Source organism: Aquila chrysaetos, chromosome 14, assembly GCF_900496995.4.
Source record: "Aquila chrysaetos chrysaetos chromosome 14, bAquChr1.4, whole genome shotgun sequence".
Taxonomy (NCBI): Eukaryota; Metazoa; Chordata; class Aves; order Accipitriformes; family Accipitridae; genus Aquila; species Aquila chrysaetos.
The window spans coordinates 1,529,426-1,555,161 of NC_044017.1; the positions used below are offsets into that span (position 1 = coordinate 1,529,426).

General features: G+C 35.6%; 1 long non-coding RNA gene across 1 annotated transcript; it reads right to left on the reverse strand.

Annotated features, from left to right (window-relative positions):
• Positions 1-2,261: 2,261 nt before the first annotated feature.
• On the reverse strand, positions 2,262-7,677 carry LOC115350750. The gene is made up of 4 exons (XR_003926585.1): positions 7,595-7,677; positions 3,865-3,999; positions 3,053-3,107; positions 2,262-2,971 (listed from the first exon to the last, which is right to left on the reverse strand). It is a non-coding gene; the product is annotated as an uncharacterized LOC115350750 (long non-coding RNA).
• Positions 7,678-25,736: the final 18,059 nt, after the last annotated feature.

Sequence of the window (25,736 nt, forward strand, 5' to 3'; positions counted from 1 at the left end):
CTTTGCATATTCATCTGTGCTAGATTGCGAACTTAATTTTGAATCCTTGTTTTAGTTCATTCTTTACCTGAATATTGGACTAAAATAAATAAATATATAAATAAATAAATAGAGAAATCTTACAGTAGAAGAGGAGGAAATGAAGAAAGAAAGAATTATGGGCTCTACCTAAGGATTTTGCTTGACTAGAGCAAAAAAGAAATTCAGGCAGAAGCATAATCACAAGCCACTCCATCAATTTCAAGCTTAAATATACAAACAAAATTGTAAAGAATTGAAGTTGTAGAAATGAAAATTTACTATTTAGTGTGGGAATTTGTTTATTTCCCCTGTCTCTTATTGGGGTTGGGGTTGGGGCTGGGGGGCTATGGCATAATAATATTTGAGCTGCAAGGTCATTGATGTGGCTGGGTACCCAGTATGCTTCGCAGCCATCTCATTGAGCATTACTTGCTCTTTAGATTTGTTGCTGCTTCATGACTTCAGTTTCTCTCACAGGCTTCTGTCCCATCAGTTTATTTTTTTTCCTGACAAGATATTTCCCTTCATTCTGTCTCTTGCTCATCACACTTCTTTCTGCTTTCTTAATTTCTCTTGTTAATAATAACACATCATTCTGCCTCTAAATTCTCATTTCCTCTAGATGTCTTTCCCCCAAGCTCTTCAGAGGATATTTAAAGTCCATCTTTCTTCTTATATCAGCTCCAGCCATGGTGAAAAATTAAAAAGTAGTGGTTACTTTTACTCTGTTCCTTTTCCATTTACAGTGGCTGAAGAACATTTCACTAGATGAAGACTAATTTCACTCCTATGGCCAGAGCTAATAGATGATAGTAGTAATTTTGGCTAAGGATAAGAGCCTGTGAACTTTGAGAGGGGAAGGCTTTAGTAAGAGACTTGTAAAAATCTATAAGCATCAAGAATAAATGAATACTGCCACAACACTTGCCAGTGTTTTGTGATTATTTTTTTATTTCCATCCTCAACTAGAACACTGATCAATTCCCAAGCAAATCTATTGAGGCATCTTATATGATGGATAAAGTCTGCATGTTTTTGTGACCAATTAAGACTCAATAATAACAACAGCAACAACAATAACATAATAATAATTAATCTGAATAATAATTTTTCATATTAGAAATAATTCATGGAAATATTTCTTTTTGTTAAATATTTGACAGATTTTGAAAAGTAAAAAATTACATTTTTTTTGTCTAAATTTTTCCCTTTTAGAAGATTTTAGGTTGTACTTGGATTATATAGTCTGAAACATCTTGTTTTGTTACTTTCATTTATCATTAGATATTTAAGAATTTCCATTACATAAATATTTTTAGTTTGTGGTTGTTTTTTTTTTTAATTTTGTCCTTTTGAGAGAAGGAAAAAAAAAATTAATGACCTCGCATTTTGCAGATTTCAAACAACTGTACAAATCACAAACCTAGAAACACAGATTTGGCTCAGCCTAGCAGTATGTTTAATTCCCCCCTCCTTTTTTTTGTTTTTAATTCTACTTTGATATGGACATTTTAAAAAAGCTTAACAAAATTGTTACATAGTCCTTAATTATTATTGCTTCTATTTGTATCATTTCATTTGTCTCCCTGTATTGAGACTGATCCTCAGCCAAAATTCTGCTATATAATGTTTATCCCCCCCCCCCCAATAAATTACAAGGGAATAATGACACATTTGTGTTTAATTCACTAATAACCAGTATGTATTTTCTGATATTTGTACAGTAGATGTGTTTCAGAGAGCTACTCTTCTGCATCTGTGTATTGGAAGTTTTATGGTTTAGGTTTTATGTATCCTTTGCACAACATATTATTATTACAACAGTAATAAGTACTCTATTCTAAAGGCCACTTATTATATTGCATAGGTAGTCATGGCTTGTCAGACCTTTTCATCTTCTAGTGTAAGGAAGGTTACAGCTAAAGAGTAGATGATACTATACTGTTAGGTCAAACATCTGATATTTATTTCAGAAAACACTTTCAGCCTGAACATGAGTTATTATTTGTGGCTGTGAAAAAAAAAAGAGATATGGTGTCTTACTTATTGCTAAATTATTTTTCAATAATTCAGTCTCTTCTGTTCTCCTGACCACAAGAAAAAAAGTCTCCACCCCTGAATCTAAATAAGTGTTCAGACCATCAGTGACTGTCATGACTAGATGCTTTTGAAGATCTTACTTTGAGATGGATAGCCTCTATGCTATTGCAATGGTCATGATATAATTTTGCATTGTTACAGTTGTCCTTGAATAGTTGCTGATAGAAATGAGCTCAGAAATAGTGTCCTTTTCACTGGTGATGTATTTTGATTCTCTGATGATTTGTACTGGGATGTTCTGTGAACTGTGGTACACAAAGCAAGTTATTGAAATTCTGGTTACTAAATCCTTCTTTTCCTCTTCACATTATGTACCAGGATGCATACCTTAGAAGAGAAAATATTACTGAAAATTTACCAGGTTACATGAAGGGAATTTGTCCTGGACTGAACAGTTCTACAGACTTTGGGGAACCATATCTCTGCTCATGCATATATGAAGGTATAGAAGTTTTAGCGCAAAGACCAAATGAAAGCTTCGTTTGTTTGATTTTTTTTTTCCTTTACCCGAGGGAAAGTTCTGACAAAATAATGTTCTTTCTTTCCCTTTCCCCCAACTTCTTGGGGTTCAGACACTATTCAATACTTTCCCAAATGGCTTCAAGGGCAAGAGTAGAAATTCTTTCCACTTTACTTACATGGTGTCTTACAAAAATATTCAGGTATGATGGCTTTGCCTTCAAGATAAAGCACACTTAAACATATCTACTAATTATTATCCTACTTGATCAGCAGTCCCCACAGTTAGATAGTCCTGTGCCTCCTTGGGTGATCTGGAATCATGAAAATCCTCTCATGTAGTTTGCTTTGTGGTTTTTTTTCTTGCACAAATTCAGCGAAATCTGTGTCTCTGAAAAGAACAAGTGAAGAAGTAGAAGCCTATTGCTTTAACTGGATGCACACTGTATTGAATAACTTATTAGCCACTCACCTGGTGAGCCATGTGACTTTATCTGAATATCTGCCAATGGATGCCAGGCCATAAGCTGCAGCCATTTAAGCATAGAACCCAACAAAGAAAAGAAATAAAAAATATTTTCCTTAGTTACCTTCAACATCCCATTTTACTTTTGGGTAATTTTACCTTTCTTTTTTCTTAAATATCAGAGTGGCTGTATAAACAACATTTGTGCCAATTAAGCTAAGATTTAGCCCTACTGCATCCGGTACTTCATCATCTAGCATCTCAAGCACTATCCTGGAAGAGGTGAGATATGGTTGGGAGGGGCGAGAGATGATCCTGGGTCTAGCACTTGCTAGGTAGATTATTTTAAGAAGTCCTAATTTACTGCACGGAATAGAGAAGGCACAACTATTTCTGAACAAACAGGAAATAAAAGCAATAGCAGTATCTGGGAAAAAAAACACAAAACAACAAAAACCCAAAACCATACCAAAAAACAGCTTTATTTTTTGGTTTGTTTGAAAGAGTGTAGATATCTACCTTCAGCATAAAAATTTGTTGTAGAGTCGCTGAAGGGAATTTATTTATTGTTAACTAAATTTCACTCCTCTAAAAGTTTTAAAACACACTTTGTCTTTGGTGTTTCTTTTTACTGGTGAAATCTCCTCTATGAAAGTCTTGTAGCTTTGAATCTCATATACCCATATATAATCTATTTCATGTCTTCTACAGGAAACTTCTCCAAAAACATGTAAAAAGAAGAAATTTTAATTGGTGCTTTGCTTTATACCTGCAAACAGGGGAAGAAAATGGATTTGGGCAAAGGCATGCCATTTTACCTGAAGGGATCTCAGGCACCGGAGAATTACAGCAGGGTTGGGTAGCAGAACCTCAGCAGACGGAAGGTCTCCAGCCGGTGGACTTGCTGTGTATGGTCGGCATGGAGGCAGGTATTCCTGGAAGTCCTTGATGACCTAAGGATCATGAAAGAAGATGGATCATGGTACTGGTGATATTACTATAGAATTGCTTGTTAAAAATTGTGGGAGTTTGTTAGGGAAGCAGGCACAAACCAAGGTAAGTTCTCTAAAAGCACTGTAACCACTGAATTGCTTCAGATGCAGAGGTCCCTGGTAAAAACCAAGATTTCCCCCCCCCCTCGCCCACACACTTTTTCCTTGCTCTCACAGGAAACAAGAGCAGAAACAGCAATAAAAACCTTCTACTGGCATACACGTTCAGAGTTTTATTGCTACTGTTGCTCATGCCCTGTGAGTGAAGAGAATGAAATAAGGACCTATATACCGAAACAGCATGGGATAAGCAGGCTATACTGCTGAGCAAGTTTACCCTCACCTTCAGACATGGCAAATTACAGTACTGGATTTAAAAGAATTTGCACCACATGATCCCTAAATAATGATAAACTAAAGCTCTGTTATTTAATGTTATGTATAACCTTATCCTTTCCAATGCATTCATTAGTGTATAAACACAGTGATTATATCCCAAATATTTGCTGTGATGCTTTAATTTTAAATTGGACACTATTCTTAGCGAATTAATCCCCAGATTCTTCTGCTCTTTATAAATGTTTTAATAATTTCAAAAGACTAATAGTATATACAAATTGTTCCTTGTTAAGATAGAATTAATTATGAATGTTAAAAAAACATATTCATTCTGCAGGGGTAAGTTGTTACTATTTACTAGAGGCAAATTTCCAGTGAACGCTGATATGTTGGTTTTCTAGCTGACACTAACACCTGTGCAAATGAAGGCTTCCCACTAGGTTACTGGAGTTGTTTTTTGCTAACCGCCAGGTTTTTTTTCAATTTTTTTCTATTGTGTACTTTGCATTTTGGGACTTGTTTTCATTTTCTGCTTGTTCACAACTTAGAGCTTGCATGAAAATCAAGTTGACAATTCGTATTTTTCAATTTTATTCAGACACTTTCCTGGGCTTCTCATTATACTTAGGTCAAACAAAGGAAAGGATGTTCTAAGTATGTACTTAAATGGCCTGAATTACAGTTCTGAAAGCTTTAACTTTCCTGCTTTAGCTTTCCCACAACTCCTTGAGTTTATTTATAGTACTTTTATTTAGACTTCAGTTAAAATTTGTATATCTGGATAAAGTAGACTTTTAAAGTTTGACAATCATTAATAAAGTTGTTTGAATATTCTCAGCAGCAGCCCTGTGTGGAGTTTGACTGTTTTCCATGCTTCCAAAACATATTGGCAAAGAAGTTTGAACCGGCAATCTTGTATATTCTATTTCTGTGGAACCTGGCAGAAATATGAATTTTGGTGTTCTTCTGAGTGGTATGAATAACTCTGCACATCTCTGGAAGGTAATTTAGCATGAATGAATTCTTTGCCTTGATATTTATGAGTGCAGCTGTAGGCCATAACCTAAAGTCTGGAATAAATTTTCTGTGAAAGTGAAATACAACAAGAGTTTTATGAGCCCCAGATCATATAAAGTGTTTGCAAAATTAGAATGATTAAAGGATGATAAAGCACCAGGCTCAGATAAATTGTTCTGTGACATGTTTGGGGAAATAAAAAAGTCATTGGCAGATATTTTTGATAACTCATTGAGGCTAATGAAGTAACAGAGGTGGCTAAACGTGTTTCTCTCTAACAGTTTAAGAAAGGAGCTATGAAAGATTCAAAACTAACCTGAAAAGCATACAATAGTTAGAATAATTGTTTGAATGGAACACATGAAATAGGATTATGAGACATTTAAAAGAATGGCATATAACTCATAAGAGACATGACTAATTTGCTTGATTTCTTTTAATATTATATATTTACTAAATTTATGAACAAAGAGGTAGTTGTGGAAATAATTAATGTGGATTTCAGAAACTTTCTTATATGTCATTATACAAAAGTGCATTTCTATGCTGGCACTCTCAGTGTTTTGGCATGAGAACTACAGGAAAAAGATTTTATGCAATAGCTAAAAACTGGGCCACAGTTACTAATCAGCTCTCCTTTTTATATGGAAACATAGGAACTTGGCACCTGAAGTAGGACAAATGGTGGCTCCTCAAATACTTCTGAGATTGCATGTTCATTTAAAAGTTCCAGTCACAATTTCTCAGCTTTTCTATACAGTATGACATAAAATTAGAGAAAGTTTTTAGTTAAAATTTATTTTATTATTGCATAGGGGATTCTGTATGAGTGTCCTGGTTGGAGTCTTTTGCTGCATCTATATTAATAAATTAAAATGGTTAAAGGTTCATTCTCTTGCCTTGATTGCAAGCGATGCAGCACATCTCCTTTCCATTCACATAAACTGTCTTGTTCCCCCAGGCAAAACGGCCACCATAAATCTATCCAGGAATAGATTCCAGAATTTCCATTGAATTTCAATATATGGATTAATAAATTATGGGTGCCCATTAGATGAGGATATATATGTGAATGGAAGGCAGGGAAGAAGGAAGAACTGGATTATTATATCAGAATGTTCTATAAGAGACATTAGTAATATTATCTGTAAGGTTATGTTCTCAGAAACCAAGATTACTACTACAGAATTCCTCACAATTGTGTATGTCAGTCTTATTGTGCTTAGCTTTCTAGAAATATCTGATTCATACTAAAAATTCTAAAAACCTTATTAAAGGCCTAAACATAATTTTAAATCAAGATATTATATAATTGAACTAATACTGTTGTTCCTCTACAGACAGTATGTGGTACTCGTTAAACTGTATGAGTGCGTTCTGTTGACTGTAGCCTGACAGAGATAAAAATATTTTTATATGTGTCTGTTCTTGTTTCCGTGACAGTTAAAATACTGCAGAAAATAATAATAATAAAAGAGTATATCAGGTAGCATTCCAGTGACTGGAGAGTGTGTATTGTCTAATGATTAGAAAGATCCAGTCTAATGTTGATGACTGGGGAAGAAGTAGAAGGATTGGGAATTCAATGAGGTATGCCAAATTATTAGTCTACATAATTTCCCCTTGCTGAATTCTGACAAGGCAGGACTGTTATTGGAACTGAGCAAATAATCATAATAAAAAATTCATTCAATTAATTTTTTTATAACTATGTCAGCAAACAATTATTTTCTTTCACAAATTTATTTTATTTTCCTTAAAAAATTTATAGCTTATTACTCAATATTCAAGTGTTGTTGCTTAGCAATGATTAGTCAAATAAAAGATAATGTGTCAGTCTTGTTACTTCATTGGGTAAGTGTAATTCAAGTTTATGACAAGAATATTAAAAACCCTAATGTCTTATTTAGTTTTCTGTTGACTTCCTACAAATAACATGCCGATGAATCATCAGAAACACCTGTGGGAGATAATAAACAGAGTTTTATTCAAATAATTAAAATTATATCACTAAAATCCATCTTTTACAATAATTAATTTTCTTCTTTATTTAAGCATGGTCACTTTAGTTTTTAACTGAAGTTTACTTTTCATACAAAGTAAGCATTTCAATACATTCTGTCCATTTTTCAAAGCATTTCCCTGCAGTTTTATCATACTTCCCGTGTATTCACTTTGAAAGGAGAAAAGAATATCCTACCGTTTCAGTGTAGTGACAGATTAGGTTTAAAATTCCATTTCTTGCTTATGCCATATTCCTACAGCAAGCAGATATGCCATGGTGGTAGGTTATATTTAACACCTCTTACTCTCAGCTAAAATTTGCCTCTTGAAATTTAAGAACTCTGTCATTTGACCCCACAGTGATCTCTTATTCATATATTAGCTGACAATCTGTGAATAAACATTATCTGTTCTTAAATCATCTTTAAAGAGGTGGGGGGATTGGCATTACATTTTTGTTACCCGCTGCAGTTTCGTTTCATTTAAGTTTGGGGTTTTCTTCCCTTCGCAGGGTACAGAAAGATATTTGCCAGTGAAGGCACGGTAAGAGATCAAGAGTCCAGATGACTGATCCTGAATGAAGCGGAAACAAATTGATACCAGCAAGCAGCAGAGATAGTAACTAGCTGCAAAACAAGAGGTCATGGTCTGAGGTTAAAGGCGGTAGTAGCTGAGGGGCAACTCAAACAAACTGTCTTTATACAAAGAAAAATTCAAATATAGAGCAAAGCAGTGCGAAACTGTAAAAAAGCGACTGCAGCCATGAATTGGGGATAAGAAAAAAGGCATATTTCATAAATTAAATTATAATTATGGTCAAGAGGGAAGCCAGTGGCTAATCAAACTGCCTGACTTTTTGTTCTGATAAGAGTTAAGGCTCAGAATCATAAGTGGGAGAAAAAAAAAAAATTAACTACCAAAAAATTATTCTACCCCACTGTTCAGGTTGTAATCTGGATGACTCACATGTTTTACTTTTAATATTCTTGTTTTGTTTGGTTTTTTAAGACAAGAATTTTCCCTACTCAGTTTAGATTAATTTTTGGACTACACTGCATTTCAGATTGAATTTTAGCTTCTGCCTTTTTATATGTATTATAAGTTTGATTTTAGGAACAGTCTTCCATCTGCACAATCTGTTTCAACAATAGTTTCTCAGTTTTATTGTAAGGTTCCATGATCTAGCTGGAAATCTCACGCCTCATCAGATAGTCTGTGGGCAGGCAGTGATGCTCAGAAGACAAGAAACATTGAAACACAAGGAAATATTAGGTGTAGTAGCTGGGATATTGACTTTTAGCATTTTCTGTCGATTTTCTTTATGTCAATGGAAGCATACTTCTACGCAAACTGAAGGTAGCTACGACTTCTTTTCATTGATTTCGTACGAAATTTAGGAACCATTCTAGACAAACTGAAATCTTCTCTGACTTCCCAGCGCTTGTTGACTAATATTTCTATAAAATAAAGCCTAGATTGCGTACTGAGATGAGATGGAATTTGATTCCTGTTTCCCCAGAAAAGTTTTTACACATTGGACATAAATTAATGACCATATGACTTTTCTCAAATGTTCTTTAACAATTTACTAGAATCAGTATGATCAAGTGACTAGATGGGTTGAATCATGTGTGAACCATAGCTGCAAATGAAGGAAGTATGAAAGAATGTGCGAACTGAAATATGTGACACAGCAACAAAACTGTTATCATACAAACATTTATGATATGAGAATAAAAGTAGGAGAGATAAATCAGATAACTTTATATTTAATATTTCTTTTCAATTTTGTGCCACACTAGCCAAAAATCAGCAAGAAAATTCTCATTGTAACTTTTGCTGTATTCTTAACGCATAGTGCATAATGTTATCCATACTACCAGTGTTAATATGTTACTTGAGTGCTACCAGTTCTACCAATGTTAACATACTGCTACCAGAATCCTCATGTAAGAAGAGTTAGTTTTAAAGCTAATATGTGACGTTAACAGATCCATATAATAGAGTACAAATTCACTCATCTGTCTGGCTTGTGTCTCTTGTTCTGCATGGTTACAGGATATTGAGTACTGAATCAGAGTGCGATATAGGATTTGTTTTCTCCTTCCACCTGAACTATCTTCCTCTCAGGAAACCAGTAAAAGAAAATAGAATAGGCATTTGTGGTATTTGAGATGTATTTAACTAGAAGTGGAGATAAAATGTTTAAAAATCTTTGACAGCCATTTGCAGTGAATGAAAATACAGTGGTTATGTAATTTTAATGCCTATCTGTTCTCATCAGAGCTTGAGGGTCCAAGAAGAAAAAGGAGAATCTTTCTCCAAAATAACTAGAAATCTTCATTTGAACAAAGACTAGAAAAAAGGGGTTGAAGAAGACACAACGAACTGGTGGGAGTGCTAAAAATAATTCCTAGTTTTCACTTAGAATAATTATCTTCAAGTAATTACATTCATGTAATGTAGCTATGGTTAAGAGCTGAGAAAGGCTCACATTTGATATATGGAAAAAGCATATGAAAAAAAATCAAACCAATTATTAGAAATCTTCGTTATAATTTTCATTAGTGAAATCAGGGTATTTGATTTTCTCTGTTTGGTGATTTGTTGGTTTTTTCCTATTTGTCTGTATATAAAATTTCATAATGCTTGTATTTAGAATGCATGTCCTTACTCATATTAGAAGTATTTTAATCAGGAAGAACTTTTCAAAATTCATTTTCCCGTTTGAAAAGTTTTAGTTATCCAATCATAGACAAAAAGCATTGTATCATTCAGAGGACCAATCACATGCAGGGAATGGTGAATCAATAATATTCAGTGAAAAGAGTGAATACTTCAATATCAACACAAAAATTCAATCAGTTAGCATATGTTCAGTGATTTTTTTATTTTTTTTTAATGAATAAAAACATTGGTATGATTCAGGGTGCTTTGAGAAGAATAAAGGACTAAATTTACAGCAAACGTTAGTCAGAATATCATTCTCCTTCTAATTTTTAAGTTTGAGTTGATGGAATTACCATATGTCTCATTTCTGACGTTTTGTTTCAGGAGAGTGACTGACTATATGAACATGATTGTGGAATGACAGTATCACAGTACTTATTACTGAGGCAAAATGAATTTGCATTGAAGTAAAGACACTGAGATTGTGAGGGAGTTTCCATAAGTGTCTCAGCTCTGGGCTCCCATTAAATAGGAACTCCTACTTCCATTGGATTTTAATTTATTTTTTCCTGTGAATTAATTTTATTCCTCTGAAGTGTCTATATCCATCCAGCTCTTCCTTCTTTTTGATGCCTACTCAGTCCTTCGGTTAATAAAAGACCTCTAAGAAAGAATATTTGTGAAAGAAAAAAACACCATCATTTCGGGTCTTACTGAGTAATTTATGAGAAATTATCCTCATGCCACAATTAGACTCTGGCATGTGGAACTCTCATAAAGACACAAAGACCAAATATTACATTTCTTAAGTTTTTAAGTAAGAACTTAATATGGAATTGATATGGACTGAATGTTTTGGGTTTGGGTTATGCTACCAATAACTAACTAAAAAATCCCTGTTGCTTTCTGTCAAGTAGTTGTATAGACTACAGAGTGTCTACACATGGGGTAGTGCTATGCATAATTAATCGTACACATAAAGGAAGGCTGTAGGTACTTTTGAGAGTGAAACAGGTTATAAGAAATAAATTTTTCATTTAAGTTTTGACTTTAATCTCTTCAGTGATTAAAAACAAATCTCTGCATATTTCTGCAAATGAGGATATTAAGCTAAATAAATGAACTATAAACTGTGTTAGCAAAAAACTTTGTTCATTAATTTGAATGGGTAAAATAAATCTAATGTACATTAAGAAATGATGGCTTTATGGCTCATTTTCTAATGTCTGAACTAGCAAGTGAAGCAACCACAAATTGCCTGTCCCTCTGGTGAACAAGATCCACAGAACGTGTACGATTAATGCCTGGCAGGCTTACCCTTCATCATGACCCAGAATGTGTCCTGAAGTCCCAGGATGAAAGCTGAGATGTCTCTGCCCTTGACCCCTAGACCCCAACACTTCATTTTCAAAAAGCTGAGTATCATACAACAGAGTTGGTGGGAAACATAAGCTTTCCGTGTGAGGGAGCTCACAGTGCTGCTGAACCGAACTTAACGTTCAGCGTGAGATCGATAACTCACGGTCTCCTCCTGAATGGGATTGCTTTTCTTTTGTGCATGTAAGGGGAGCCTGGGGCTGAGCTAGTTACTGCCTCCGAGTGACTGAATGCAGAGGAATGAATGAGCAGTAAAACAGAGCTTGCCTGCCCTCCCTCCCCCTTGCCCACTCCCCCTTCTCTTTTCCTTTCTTTGCTTTGCTTTTTCTTTTGTTTCAGGCCCAGTGTCAGCAGAGGGGGAGAGGGACAGGTCCAGCCTGGACTGTCAGCGTGCCCTGGTATGCTCTTGGCTGGCGCAGAGAACGTTTTTGAGTGGGGTGCGTGTGCCCCGGGTACCCGTCCCACCACGCGGCTCCACCGCCACCGCGCCAACGCCCTGGGCAGGTCAGCACTCAAACCCACAGGCAGCCCAAGGAGACGAGTTAGAGTTTCTAGGCTCTCTTCAGGGCGCTCGCTTAGCATGTGACGCTGACCTAAAGACCTCCTTAACCTAGAAATTAGTATCTTAGGCCAGGGAGGCAAAACGGCAGCCAGAGTAGAACTTAAAATTTCCTGTGGCAACTTCTATAAAGGCTTTTGATGTCTGAGTAGGTGTAACTTACATGACAAAGGAGGTACAACAGAAGCAAGTATAGTAGGACAGGGTTATCGTATGTTGCCTAATACTGTTTCTTGTTTGTTAATGTATGTCCTCTTTAATTTATATTGATGATAAGCATGCAACGGGTGCAAGTAGCCAGGAGTACCCACGTTTCTCCTTCATCTTCATGATGCCAAAGCAAATAAAGATATTTCTGAACTTCACACGGGCTATCACTGATGTAGGGAAGCACAATCTTTTGGAAAGACCATAGTATTTCTGTAACAGGGATGCTAGTGTGTTTCAGTTCAGTTGTATGTGTTGAATGAGAACGTCCATGACTTTCAAGTGGGATTTTTCATTTTTCTCAGCTTTATCTGATTTTAATTTGACTAAACTATTGATTAAAAAGAAAAATACATTTGAGTATACCATGGGATTATAAACATTGCTGACAACACCTTTTATTTATCACCACTTGGAGTGTTCATTAGCATTTTTTTAAAAATGTCCATTCTAACATTACCACCTAATTCCACTATAAACAGATTGACTTCTGCTGTAAAGGAAAGGGTTTGGTTTTCTTCTTCCTTTGCCATTGATTTTACTAATTCTGACTCTGCCTAATAGAAGTGGCAAAGGAAGACAGCTCTTTGACATCATACATCTTTGCTCAGCAGGCTTTCTTAAGCTTGCCCAACTAGTTAATTAGAAACATTTGACACTGGTCAAAGAGTAACCGTCACCTAAATGTATTGCTTGGTTACTAGTTTGAACACTGGAAGTTTAAAGTACCAGGAATTTTAAGATTAAAAACTACCTCTTGGTATCACTATCTGCAGGTCTCAAGCGGTGATTATTTTTTGTTGGTGGTGACCTTTAATTGTTATATTTTTAAAAAATTTGTATCATACACTGATATGTAGTGAAAGGTGATTGGTCTTGCATTCTGTTTTTAGAGCAAATTTGGAACAACACCAGTTTTGATATGGACTTATTAATTTGGAGGTAAAAATCTTTCAAATATATCCTTTCAGAAGGAAAAAAAGTAGTAAAATACAATTATATGGGTTATAAAAAACACTCAAAATAAATAACACTGATGTTTGAAAAGAGTTGAATGTCTTTTTTGCCCTCTTTTTCTGCTCTCTGCAGAGTGAAGGAGGGTAGCATTGAAAAACATAGAATCATAGAATCATTTCGGTTGGAAAAGACCTTCAAGATCATCGAGTCCAAACATCATCCATGCCCACTAACCCATGTTACAGAGTACCCCATCTATTCTATTTTTGAATACCTCCAGGAATGGTCACTCAACCACTTCCCTGGGGAGCCTATTCCAATGTGTGACAACCCTCTCAGACCAGAATTAGCAAAGTTATTTCTTTTTATGTCAAAAATATATAGAGTTACACATGAAAGAAGGTGAGAAATCAGCATATTGATTGTTTAGGCTCTAGAGAAAGGGCTTTTACAGAATCCCAACCTCAATTTCAGTCTTTAAGGGGAGAAGGAGAAATAACACAGGGAGAAAGATTTGAGAAGAATTAAAACTTTTTTTATATACATTATGTTCATAAATTTATCTTTGCATGATTAATTACTTCCTTCTCTTCCCTCTTCTTACCCAACATGTACCACAGAAAACCCCAAACAAACAAGCAAAAAAACCCCAACCCACAACACGTTTCACTCTTACAATGACCAAAATTTAGCTAATGGAGAAAAGATCTTAGTAGACTGTCTGCAGAACAGATACAGGATATTTATTTTACTATAACTGAGGGAAGGGGTCCCAATTCTTCAGGGAGGGATGGGGAAAATCTCATTAATGAAAAATGTATATTCCAAAAGAGTCTATAAGAGACAGATGTAAAGTTAATTAATATGGATGTCTAGATTCTTCCAGAAAGCACACCTGAAGACTAGCATGATTTCATTTATTTACTTTAGTCATTCTCTTTACAGAGCTTCCAAGGATGAAGGAATCATTAGCAATAGCCAGTCAGCAGAGACTACATCTTCTATTCTTAACCTGAGCAGAATATCACAGCTGGTGTGTGTCAGAGAGAGCAGAGGGACAGAGACTGCTGAAACGGCCAGGTCACTTCATCTACTGCACATTCACACTGAGGGCAGCAGGAGTTACAAATGTGCAATCCATAATCTGATTAATACTAGGGAGTCTAGAAAGAAGATGATGAGAGGGCAGAACTCCTTCAACTTAATTTTAGAAAGGACCTCTTACGCCTTTGGGTGGTGCTAATCATGTTTAGCAACAGAGCTGAGGTCTGGACTTCAGCACTTCCTTCCAAAATAATGACGACAGCTTCACAGTCCTCATTTTCCCCTTGTGTTTTTTCCTATCCTCTTTATCAAACCCGGGGGGGGGGGGGGGGGGGGGGTGTTGTTTGTTTGTTTGTTGTTTGGGTTTGGTTGTGTTTTGTTGGGGTTTTTTTTAGAGGGGAAAAAATAGAGACCTATTGCTGTTAAATGACAAAAACAAATTAGGTTTTCATTGCACTTAATCAATCTCCTTATCAACAAACCCAGACTAAGCAATTTTACAAAACAAATTTAGCATAAATGATATGAAGCAAGCAAACAAAAACCCCACAGAATATCAGTGGGTAGAACTGTTCCTGGGAAACACAAGAGGTTTGATTTTTTTTTATGAAGTTTCATGTGGTTTTTGTTTCTGGTATCTTACCCCAAGTATTCTGGGAAGGAAAAGGTTATTAAAAAGGTATCGTTTTGGAAAATCCACCTAAACATGTTCAAATCAATGTTTCCCTTACAGAACAAACCCTGGGGAGAGAATTAACAGGAATTACTGTATGGGTTGGTCTGCTACTTGTTTTGTATGCTTGACTGCTTGTCAGTTGGCAGAAATCAATGGTTCCCTTTTCACACTGAGGAGAGAAGGAAATGGGGGTCAAAACTTTTCCTTATGGCTAGTTGGAGTATAGATTAAGTATTGTACCTCCATGTCTCCAGCGTATCCCCTAAAAATACCATTTGCCATAGCATTTCAAAAGTATGCATTTATACAGTCATTCACACTTGATTAATTTATGTAAAATTTCTCTTCCTGAATTTGTTGAAAAAGTTATTGCAGCTTATAATAAATAGCTATTAGGGCTAAAAGAAAGTAATTTATGCTTTCTATTTAGTTTTATTTATCACACTTTTTTTCTAGCAACATGTTGACTATATTCAAACCCAAGACAGTCTGGCTTCCTTTGCCTAGAGTGCCTTTCTTCTGACACCAGTAAGGACACAGCAGATATGAAAAAATACCTGTCCAACAGGTAAAAGAAATGTTCCAAAGGAGAGTCCATATAGTGTAGTCATTGCGGCAGTAACCTATTGTGTTTATTGAAAATACTAATTTAGTAAAGAATGTTTAAAAGTCATTCTATATCTCAAACAAAGGAACCAAATGGGGTACTCCTTGAATTGATAGAATGACAAATTAAACACTTTTTGAAGACATATTAATTTTTGGCACTAAGTTATGTAGGCTTTTTAACATTATTTTCCTGTGACTTTTGCATGAAATAATCAGGTGACTGCATTGTCAGCTATTTTAACTATTCCTCCTCTTTTATTGATGAATACCCTGATTTTAAATATGTGTTCACCTTGAGATCAAAGCTGTAAAATCCGTTTTGGTTGGACATTTGTTTGTCTGTCAGGTATTGTGAGGTGGACAGCCGCATTTCCCACCATGGTGTATTCATTGCAGTATGATCACAGCATCTGAATTACGTTGTTGGCTTACAGGCATTCTTCAGTACAGTATATATTTTGAAGAAAATGATCTGTGTTTAACCACTGTTTAAAACACGCTACTCTGTATCCATTATGTTATATCAAATGTCAGGGAAACTATTTTTACAGAATGAACATTTGTACAGTTGGCAAGGATGGCTCCATTACAAAGATTTCAGCAGAGCTTGTTGAAATCTGTGCTTGGGGCTGAGGTTATGGCCTTCACAGTGCCATAAGAGGATGTATTCTGTTGGTGAAGACGATTGCTCTGAAATCTCTTACTCCATAAGAGAAAAGAGTGCTTTGGCAGTAGCATTGAGAGAATGGGACCACGAGAAACGACATGTCCCTCGGTTCTATTTTATTGCTAGAGAGATGTGGATGGCAAGTGTAGGGAATTAAATTCAAGTCATATTCAGATTTATGCCTCTGAAACTTCAATCATTTCAGTGATATGTTAAAACCATAACTTAACGTCAAGTTATGAATGTTTTTTTTATTATATTCTAATCTGTGGTTTTATCCACACAGGAGTTTGAAATGCAGTTGCCACAATCACATTTCAAATTTTTCTAGTTGTATTTTGCTCTATAGCACTTTCTTAACATCACTTTCATTATTAAGGTGTTTGCTAAGCAGTGAGTAAGTTTTTGGAAAACTATGCAAATTCTTTTCACTGTAGTCCTTGCTAATTATAATTAGAAAGAATTTGGGGAGCATGGAGCGTAACCTGTTCCTTAAAAAACATAATAAATTATAATTACCCTCCTGATAAAAATTCTTAATCTGTTCTACTGAAATGAATGCAAGAACTAAACTGCTTAAGCTGTACCTCTCCTGGTTTACACGTATGAAGTGGAAACAGTTTTAGGTGTTTTTAACACACATGTGTGCACACACACATATTTATCTATACATGTACATATAAAAGTAGTCTCTCTAAATTCCAGATGAAATTAATTCTGAATCTAAATCGAGGAAATCCACAAAGACCAATAAGAATAAAAAGGAATACTTGATGAATAAGTGAGAAACAGAAGTCAAATTTGCCTTGGGTAAGAGGGTTTTTTTCCATCCTCTGCTAGTCACCCAAGCTAAGTGTGTGTTTCACTCCTTTTCCTGAAAAGTTTCCTGAAAAGCAAATGGTACATATTGGGCTCTTATTTGAAGATGGATTATTAGTATTAGATAGAACACTTCTTCCTTAAAGAATTTTCTTTTTTCAGAATGTGTGTATATACATAAATAATAAACTTAAACCCCAAAATGTAACTGCATTTTCTGAGATATATTCATGCCAGTCGATGCTATGCTAAATATAAACACCAGTAATAGTGTCTTAATGTTTATACTGTGAGGTAGTCTGTTGTTCACCCAATCACATCGTAAAAGGGATTAAGGAGAATTTTTTATGAAGACTTGTCCAGTCAACAATGATGGTTCATTTTCTCATGATCATCTGGACTTCTACCTATATTTATTTTTCTCTACTTTTGAATTTATGAAGGACCCAGGCCTAAGGACTTTAACAAAGCTTGTAAGGAGCTCAGAAGGAAGACAATTTCAGAGGAAGTTAAATGCAGCCATGCTGGAAGATCAGTTGAATACCTTTGACAAAATGAGAGGGTATCAATATAAATAGCTTAAGGATTAAAGAATATTTTCCAGAACTGTTACATATTTTCAGTGTCCTTTGTAGGTACTATTTTATGCCTTGAGTTTGAACTAGTAGTATTGTATTTTATCCACATAATATTTATCCAATATTAAGTACCTATTTAGGAATGCAGGTTATTCTGCTAAAATACATGAAGGTCTTCTCCGAAGTAGCACAGATGCAAGAAAGAACGCTAAAAAACCCAAACCAAAACAACTCAGTAGTGTGGCCCTTGAACAAGAAGAGTCCATGCATCCTTTTGAAAGTTTCCAACTATATATGGACATATTTACAATGATAAGTTAGTTGTTTTTTTTTAAAGATTCACATTTCTGTTATTGCTTTTACTTTTTAAAAACATAACATTCTTCTTTTTCTGTTTACTATTATTAAAAATTTCAATCCATTTTATTATAACTCCAAGAGCTGTGACTACACAACATTCATGAGCTCTCACACACACATAAATTGAAATTCAGAAATTTAAAATTAAAACAAATCTAACATATGTTCTGTTTCCAAGGCATTGTTCAAACTTTCTCACATTTAGTGGACTTCATATGCAGGCTGATGGATTTTATGTCAAGACACAGCATTTTTACTTTTTTTTTTTTAAATAGAAATTTGGTGTATTGATCCATTCTGTGTATATATCACCAAATCAAAGACATTATGCTTACATTTATTCTTCATTTGATTTTTTATGAAATGTAAAAAATAATGATAAATCATGTGCAGGGTATAAGCCTTATCCAATAAGACATTTTTCTTCTGTCTTCCTTTATTTTCATGGCTGCTACCTTGCCTTTCAGTAGGTTAAAGAAACACTGTCATTAATATTCATAAGATATTTTTCCCCTATCATGTGATCCAAACCAGCATAGAAAATCATGTCCACCCAATTCTTACAGCTGGAATTACTCCAGGCTGCTTGAAACCTGAAATGATTTACCAACCAAGAATGACTGTCTCCAGAATTTTGTCAGGTAAATCATTCCCCAGGCTCTTTGATTCTTCACTGTAAGCTGATCCTGTTTAGAAATAGTTGAAGTCTTAGTCTGATTTATGTAACACTATTGGTGGTGTGTGCCAGTTCCTCTTCACATTTTACAGACCCATCTTTGGCAAAATTGAGTGTTTGCAAAAATGTATTTGACAAAATCAGTTGCGGTAAACATCATGATCTGACAAAGAGCTAGCCTACTTTGAAAGGTTTAGAGCCTCCAGATAGATACAAATAAGATAAGAAAAAGCAGACACATGTTAAATCATCCAACAGCAAAGGGGATACTTTATGGAAATGAACTCGCAAGATAATAATTTGAATTTGACAAGGTGATAATTAAAGTCCCTAGATAGACTCTTTCCACATCTGTATGCCTTTCAGTGAAGTTGGTTAGCATATTAACTACTGTTGGAGCATACTAAAAAATATTCATGGGATGTTAAACTGCATATTGTTATTCATTTCAATTTGTATAATAAATGTAACAAAATGCAATGCATACAGTGTTACACAAGAGGTACTAATACCTATTATAGACTCTTTTTAAAGCACACTGATACCATACCAGGCTCTCAGATGCCAGTTTTATCCAGAGAAATTCAAAAGATTTAATATTAATTAGTCTTTCTGGCAAGAACAACAAGGTGATAAATTTCTTTTGAATGTGAAATACTGAGGCCAAGACATTTTCAGTGCAGTAGCCGGAACTATTTTATATTGTAGTTACCGAATAATGACTATCAATAGGCACTTTTACTGGAAATACTTTAATAGCAACTGGCTTTGTGGAAAAGCTTTGAAGCCTATGTCTGTAACAAAAGGTTTGTTGTTAACTGGTGATAGCTTTTTGGACCAACTTTAAACCAATAGCTCCCAAAACCTATTGGTGGATTGTTGATAAGCCAGTACTCTCTCCCGTGGAATTACTGTGTCAATGGGAAGGCATTTATATACTTCTATAAATGACACAATATTTTTCAGAAAAAAAAAGTAAAAGTTTTCAATGTAAACACGACACATCCGTGTTCCCTAGCAGATTCGGGTGTCATTTACCTTTCAACTTGTGTTAAGAGTACATTTTTTAAGTAACTCTTCTGATTGTCCACACTTATGTGGAGTCATGTCATGGATTGGTCTCAAGGTGCTGAAACTGGGTTCACTGCAGCTGAAACAGTAGACGAATTGTGTTGAGGAGCTCATCTAGTGCACTCCAGCTGCAGACGGGGATTTGGACCCTTGGGGCCAGATGAGGGCTGCTCTGAAGTAATCCCACTCCATGTTACCTGTGCTGTGGTCATCAGGTCCTCAGCACCAACTGCTCTGCTCCGCAAATCCACTTTTAATGGTCCACATTAATTGTTTCTGTAGATGTAGTCTCAGTGTGATAGATAAGAGGAGAGTGCATGCACATTAAAAAACAACTACCAGAAGCACTGTCGGAGCCTTCAAATCTGGGGAATGACTGGCAGCACCACCTGGAGACAGACAGAAACTTTGCCATTTAAGGTAAAGATTTAGTGCAAAGAGCTCAAAACTCTGGGAGAGCAAAGGATTATCGAGTCTGCCATAGAAGTGATTGTCGTCTCTGAGTCAATGAAGTGACAGACATAAAAAACTGTGATATGAATGTGCTGTAAATGCCTATATGACCAAAAGGGATGTGTTTCATTTTCTTTTCTCCTTTTTTTTTTTTTCCTTGATATTCTCTGTCCCTAAATGAAGGAAAACTTTGCTTTGACATAGTTTTTCTCTTAAGTTGACATTAGTCTGTCATCTTTTTCCAGTAGCAACATAATTATCATATAGCCAAGACTTTATGAATCATTTTGCAATGCTACATGTTTCTGTTAGCATTAAATGCTGTAACTTAGCACATAGTATTCATATTCTGTGTAGTGATTTTCATGCATCATGATTCTCTCATTTAACTGTGCCAAAACTTATTTACAACTTGGAATATTTCTTCCTGACATTTTTATTCTTCTTTTCCACTCTTCATACCACCACATCGCTATCTGTAAAGAACATGGATGTCACAATTAGAAAAAAGGTCAATTTTTTTTCAACTTGATAGATTTTTCCCATGTCTCTTTTCCTTTTTACTCCCAATCCTTCAATTAAAAGAAAACAACACAAAACATCAAGTTCTGTAGCATGCTAAGTCAGTAGTTGGTGAAGTACCAAATGTCATTTAGGCTTGGGTTTGTTATAGTTTCCAGAAACATACAACACATGCAGCACTTCTTGATGTTGACAGATGTAATTCCACACAGTTTAAGAGCACATTTAAAATCTCCGTGACCAAGAAAACATCAATCTGATAATAGCTTTTTTTCCTCGTTAGCTGCTATCACAATGATCCCCACAGGAGGATACAAGATGCAGGTTATAACAGGTTAAAATAAATATTTTCTGTTACATTAGCATCACAAAATATGCATTCATACATGTATTCATATGTTCCTATTTTTAAGGGAAATATATGTGCATCAAGTCTACTTGCCATCAGCAAAAGAACTTTAGTATTGTATGTTAGCCAACTCAGTATTGAGTTAATATACATACCCCTTTTGCATTGAATTTCCTTGGTTAACGTTACAAAAATGTGAAAAGGGGAACGGGGTTTCCTGCTTTATCTCAATTCAGCAATCACCACTCTACTTCCTAACTCCTAAATTATATTATACATTGCATTTGCAGCTGCTTTTGACCTAGCTGTGAACAGCTGAATTAAGTCTCTAATGCAGAGTCCCACCTGGTGACAGAACATGCTATTGCTTTTTTACATGTGCAATGCTTCTTTAAAATATTTTTTTTTTTGGGGGGGGGGATGCCATAACCTGGTTTTAAATCATGTTGCCATCATACAATACTCAATACAAAGGCAGAATCATCAGGGGAAAAATATCTCTATTAATTACAACAAATGCATTTGCTAGACATTCAGAACAATGTAACTGGTTCTGAGGGAATTTTGTTTTCTGAGTTTTATGTTAACACTAAATAAGGGAGAAAAATTCTGTTTGCAAATAGTCCAAAGTAGAGAATTTAATTTGCTGATGCTGAAAATGACTGAAACAGGATTATTGGAACAGTGACTTACATGGTAGGTCACAGAGGGGAAAAATATTGTCTTCTGAAACATATAGATATAGATATATACACACACTAGTATATTTTAGTGGTAGATGCCACGTAGAATATCATCTGGTGTAGTCTGACAAATTTGTCATTTCTAGTTTTGTTGTTGTTGCTACTGTTTTCATGAAGGAGCTCTCATTAAAATTGCAAAACTTAACACTTTCATTTACCTTATTTCAAAACTTATTCAACACTGACAGGCAAGGGATTCCATTCAAATTTAAAATACTTTGCAAAATGTAAACCTGTTCAAGGAAGGAGAAAACAACTCGATAGAATTGAAATCTAGTACCTGTGAAAAAAACAGAATAAAACAGAAAGAAAAATGTTAAAGAAAGAGAGAGACAACTTGAAAATATCCTTTATGGAAAGTGCCTTTGGGCCACAAACTTTCAACCAGACTCAGTTTAGGACCTTCTTAATTCATCTAGCATTTTCAGTGATTCTCAATATATATTCTCAGGTTTGTATTTTTGTTTGGGCACAGGAAATGGTTAAATGTGGCCTTAAAACCACAACCTCTTTAACACTGTGTCTTGCAAGCAGGAAGGCTTGTTTGATACTTTCAGGAAACCTTAAATGCATGTAAACTTCACCTAACGGCGGGACAGTCGATAAGACGCAGGCCTAAAAGCAAAGGCTAGCCTGAGTTGTCTTAGTGGCCATTAATTACTGTATACTTCAATTAGATCTCACAAATAAGTGAAAGTGACTAATATTTTCCTTAATCTGAACCTCAGCTTGTAATGTTTGCAGCGCTGCCTGCCAGACACATTTAGATTAATGGGTTCAACAGTAAAGGTCAGTAATAAGCCTGAGGGTACGCTGAAAATCCTGACAGTAACATTTGCCAGGTGTGACTTCTGGAGATGGCCTGATATCACTTACTGACCAGTAGCCCATAGATAACAGGAACAGTAAGCCTTTCACCACAAAACCCAGCTTATTTGATAAGAAAATTGACATTCCAGCCCTTCCGGACAGCACGATGTTCTCAGTGATTTCAGGGCGTACCTTGAAAATGTATGGGACTGCTCTTATTTATATAGAGATCTGTGTGTATGTGTGCGTGTGTATGTGTGTCTGTCTCTCTCCCCGTCTTTTCTACCCAGCACGATGTCTCGCTAGTCTCAGTGGGACTATTGTTGCTCTAAAGCATCCATTCAGTAGGAATGAAACAGCTTGCATCTACCCTTTGGGGGGTTGACTTAAAACAAGGGGGGGGAAGAAGAAGCTTGACTTCACATCCAGTGGTAGTCTGAGGAAGAGAAAAATAGGTGTTGTTTATGAAATTGTGTAGAAAAAAGCAAAAACTTGGGATTTTTTGGAGAGTGAAAGCAGGAAGAGTGTAAGCTGATAATGCTTCGGGAAAGATTTCCATTAAGAAGAGAACAGAAACAATTCTATGTTGTTTATCTACCTTTTAATTTTTATTTATTTTTTTTCCCCTGAAAAAACAAACTGATATTTTTCTCAATTTATTTTTCTCTTCTGACTTATTTTCCTGGTTGTTCTTCTGTAACATAGCTTACTTAAATCACTGGCTTTAAGTGGAGGGTGGTAGAACCTCAGGTTGCCCTGATGGAAAAAAAGAAACCAGCAGACCACAGTAATAGCGTGCAAAGCACTTCTGGCTTCTCTAAACCTATATAGGACTTTAAGATGCAAAAGTCAAAAGCGGGGAACTGTTGGTGAGAAAAGCGGTCGGATGTAGTCAACTTGAGCTTCAAAGACAAATCATTCAAGAGCAAGGTCATTACAGCCATGCTGTGAATTTGGGGCCTCCCAGCCCCTCCCTCACCACCCCCCAAGAAGATTTTAAGAGAGATTAGAGGTTTACAGCAGGATGAGAAGACGAAAAGCCACCCTATTCAGGGCAGCTCTGTGCAAGCTGGGCGCAGATGCATTGTCTTTTTCGCAGTTGCATGGGGCGGTGAGACGGCGACCCCGATGTCTGCCTTTTCCTCCTCTGGCTTCCCGTCAGTGACTGATCACTTTCAGCTGCAGCATCCAGGAATTCACTCATTTCTAGTGATGAAAAGGTTCGCTTTCTTCACTAATCACCTAGGCAGGCTCAGCTGCCTGTTTGTGCATTCACGGGAATATTAACTCGCCTGGAAAGCCCTTCTCCGGAGTTGGTTGTGTGTTGTAATTAAAGAGAGTGTTAAGAGAGAGCCAGTGTTGTATCTACACTGCTGAAGGTAGCCATAAGGATGCAGCAAAAGAAAATAGAAGAGTTCATAGGATTAAAACTGCATTCAGCTAACGATCCACTTCAGAGCGCTATGTTACAACAGCCACAGGCAAAAAGTAGTGGGAGAGGGCTGTAAATTAGGACCCTGCTTTGTAAAACTCACTCCAGCAAGGAAACTGAGGGTCTACAGAGACAGAGAGTAGTCCACGGAGTGCACTCAGGGAAGTAACACTGTCTTTTTTCCGAAAATGGGATAAAGCAAGCCTTTTTTAACTCAGCTAAAATAAAAGTTTTTTAAATGCCAGTAAGTGTAATGTACTGGTAAATACTAATTAATTTGGATATGTAATCCTGATCACTTAAATTTAAAACCTTGCTCTGAATTTGCCAATGTTAAGTGACTTTAAAGCAAGAAGAAATTACAAGCCTCTGAGCAGCTATTTTTCCCTCAGAAGTTTCTGGAAAGTGCTTCCTGTAGATGACAATCAAGCCTTACAAAACCAGATAAAGGATCTCAACAACTGAGTTTCATAGCATGCAGAGATAATAAATCATTGAATATTAGGGAGTCTGAGATTTTTTTCATCATATATTTGTCACTGACAATGCTGATTTGCCAAAACTATTTTTCATTATTTCTGTCAATTCCAAACATTAGGGAAATAAGCTTTGAAAATTATCAGAATGCCTTATTTTGACATTTTTATTGAAAATGTCAAGTTTTATAGTTCAAAATAATTTTGTTTGGAAATTAAGCTAATTGTAGCAGTAAAAGGTTGACATTTATTGAATCTTACTTTTTAGGCTTTTTGTTTTAAAGCTTTTTATTTTTTTTTCTCAATCTTAAAATGTTTTGTCTGAAGTCTGGTTTGAGAAAGTTCTCGATATCTTAAGCATAATGAGGGAGATTAAAAGTAACCTGTCTTATTCTCCGAGCCATCATAACTTTAACCTCTTCTAATATTTGTGTATAATACCTGAGTAAGATCAGGTGCCAAATGAGAAAGTAAACAACTTGGGTAATAACTATTACAGTAGTAGATCAGAGTTCCCTGTTCACTTCATTCATGTAAATCCTATGGAAAGAGCAGTCAAAGTTTTACTTACGTAAAGCAATATGGTATCAGATTCCTTATGATGTAAAAAAATGCAAGCTTTCAAATGCATTCATGAACCCTCACCTAGCTGAACAATAATAGGCTAGCTGAGCAAAAACTGTGTGAATATAATTGGATTCTTTGGTTCAGATCCTAAGGTTTCATTCAATTTTGTTCAGTTGTTATTGAAACAACCTCTCATTGAATGAAAAACCATTTTATCATAGTTAAAAACTAAAGTGGGACCTCTGCATTTGACCTGCCTGTAGTCCTGTCTATGATGCATTTCATGCAGTGCATGAAGAATTTTATGTGATAATCAATACTGACAAGAGTACTATGAGACCAAAATAGTCTGACCAAAAAGTCATCATAGTTATCAGTGTCTGAAAAAATACCTATTGACTTTTTTTCTGTTTGCCAAAGTACCTCTATTTGCTTCCCAAAATACAGTTGTTTTCTATGATTGATAAGTTCACTAGCTTTTAAGCTCATTCACATCCATTAGTTCTGCCTTTTTCCCCTCCCTGTTGAAAATCAGGAGCTGTCAGATTGAAACGTTCTTGCCAGACACAAATAGTGTCCCCAGGGGTGGCAGAAAGCACTCTGAATCGGTAAGAAATAGATTTTAAAGTGTTGCTTGTTGACACTGGTCACTCCACTTGCTTTACAGAAAATGTAGAAATAGAGGACAGACAATTATATAAATACTGTTTTTAATG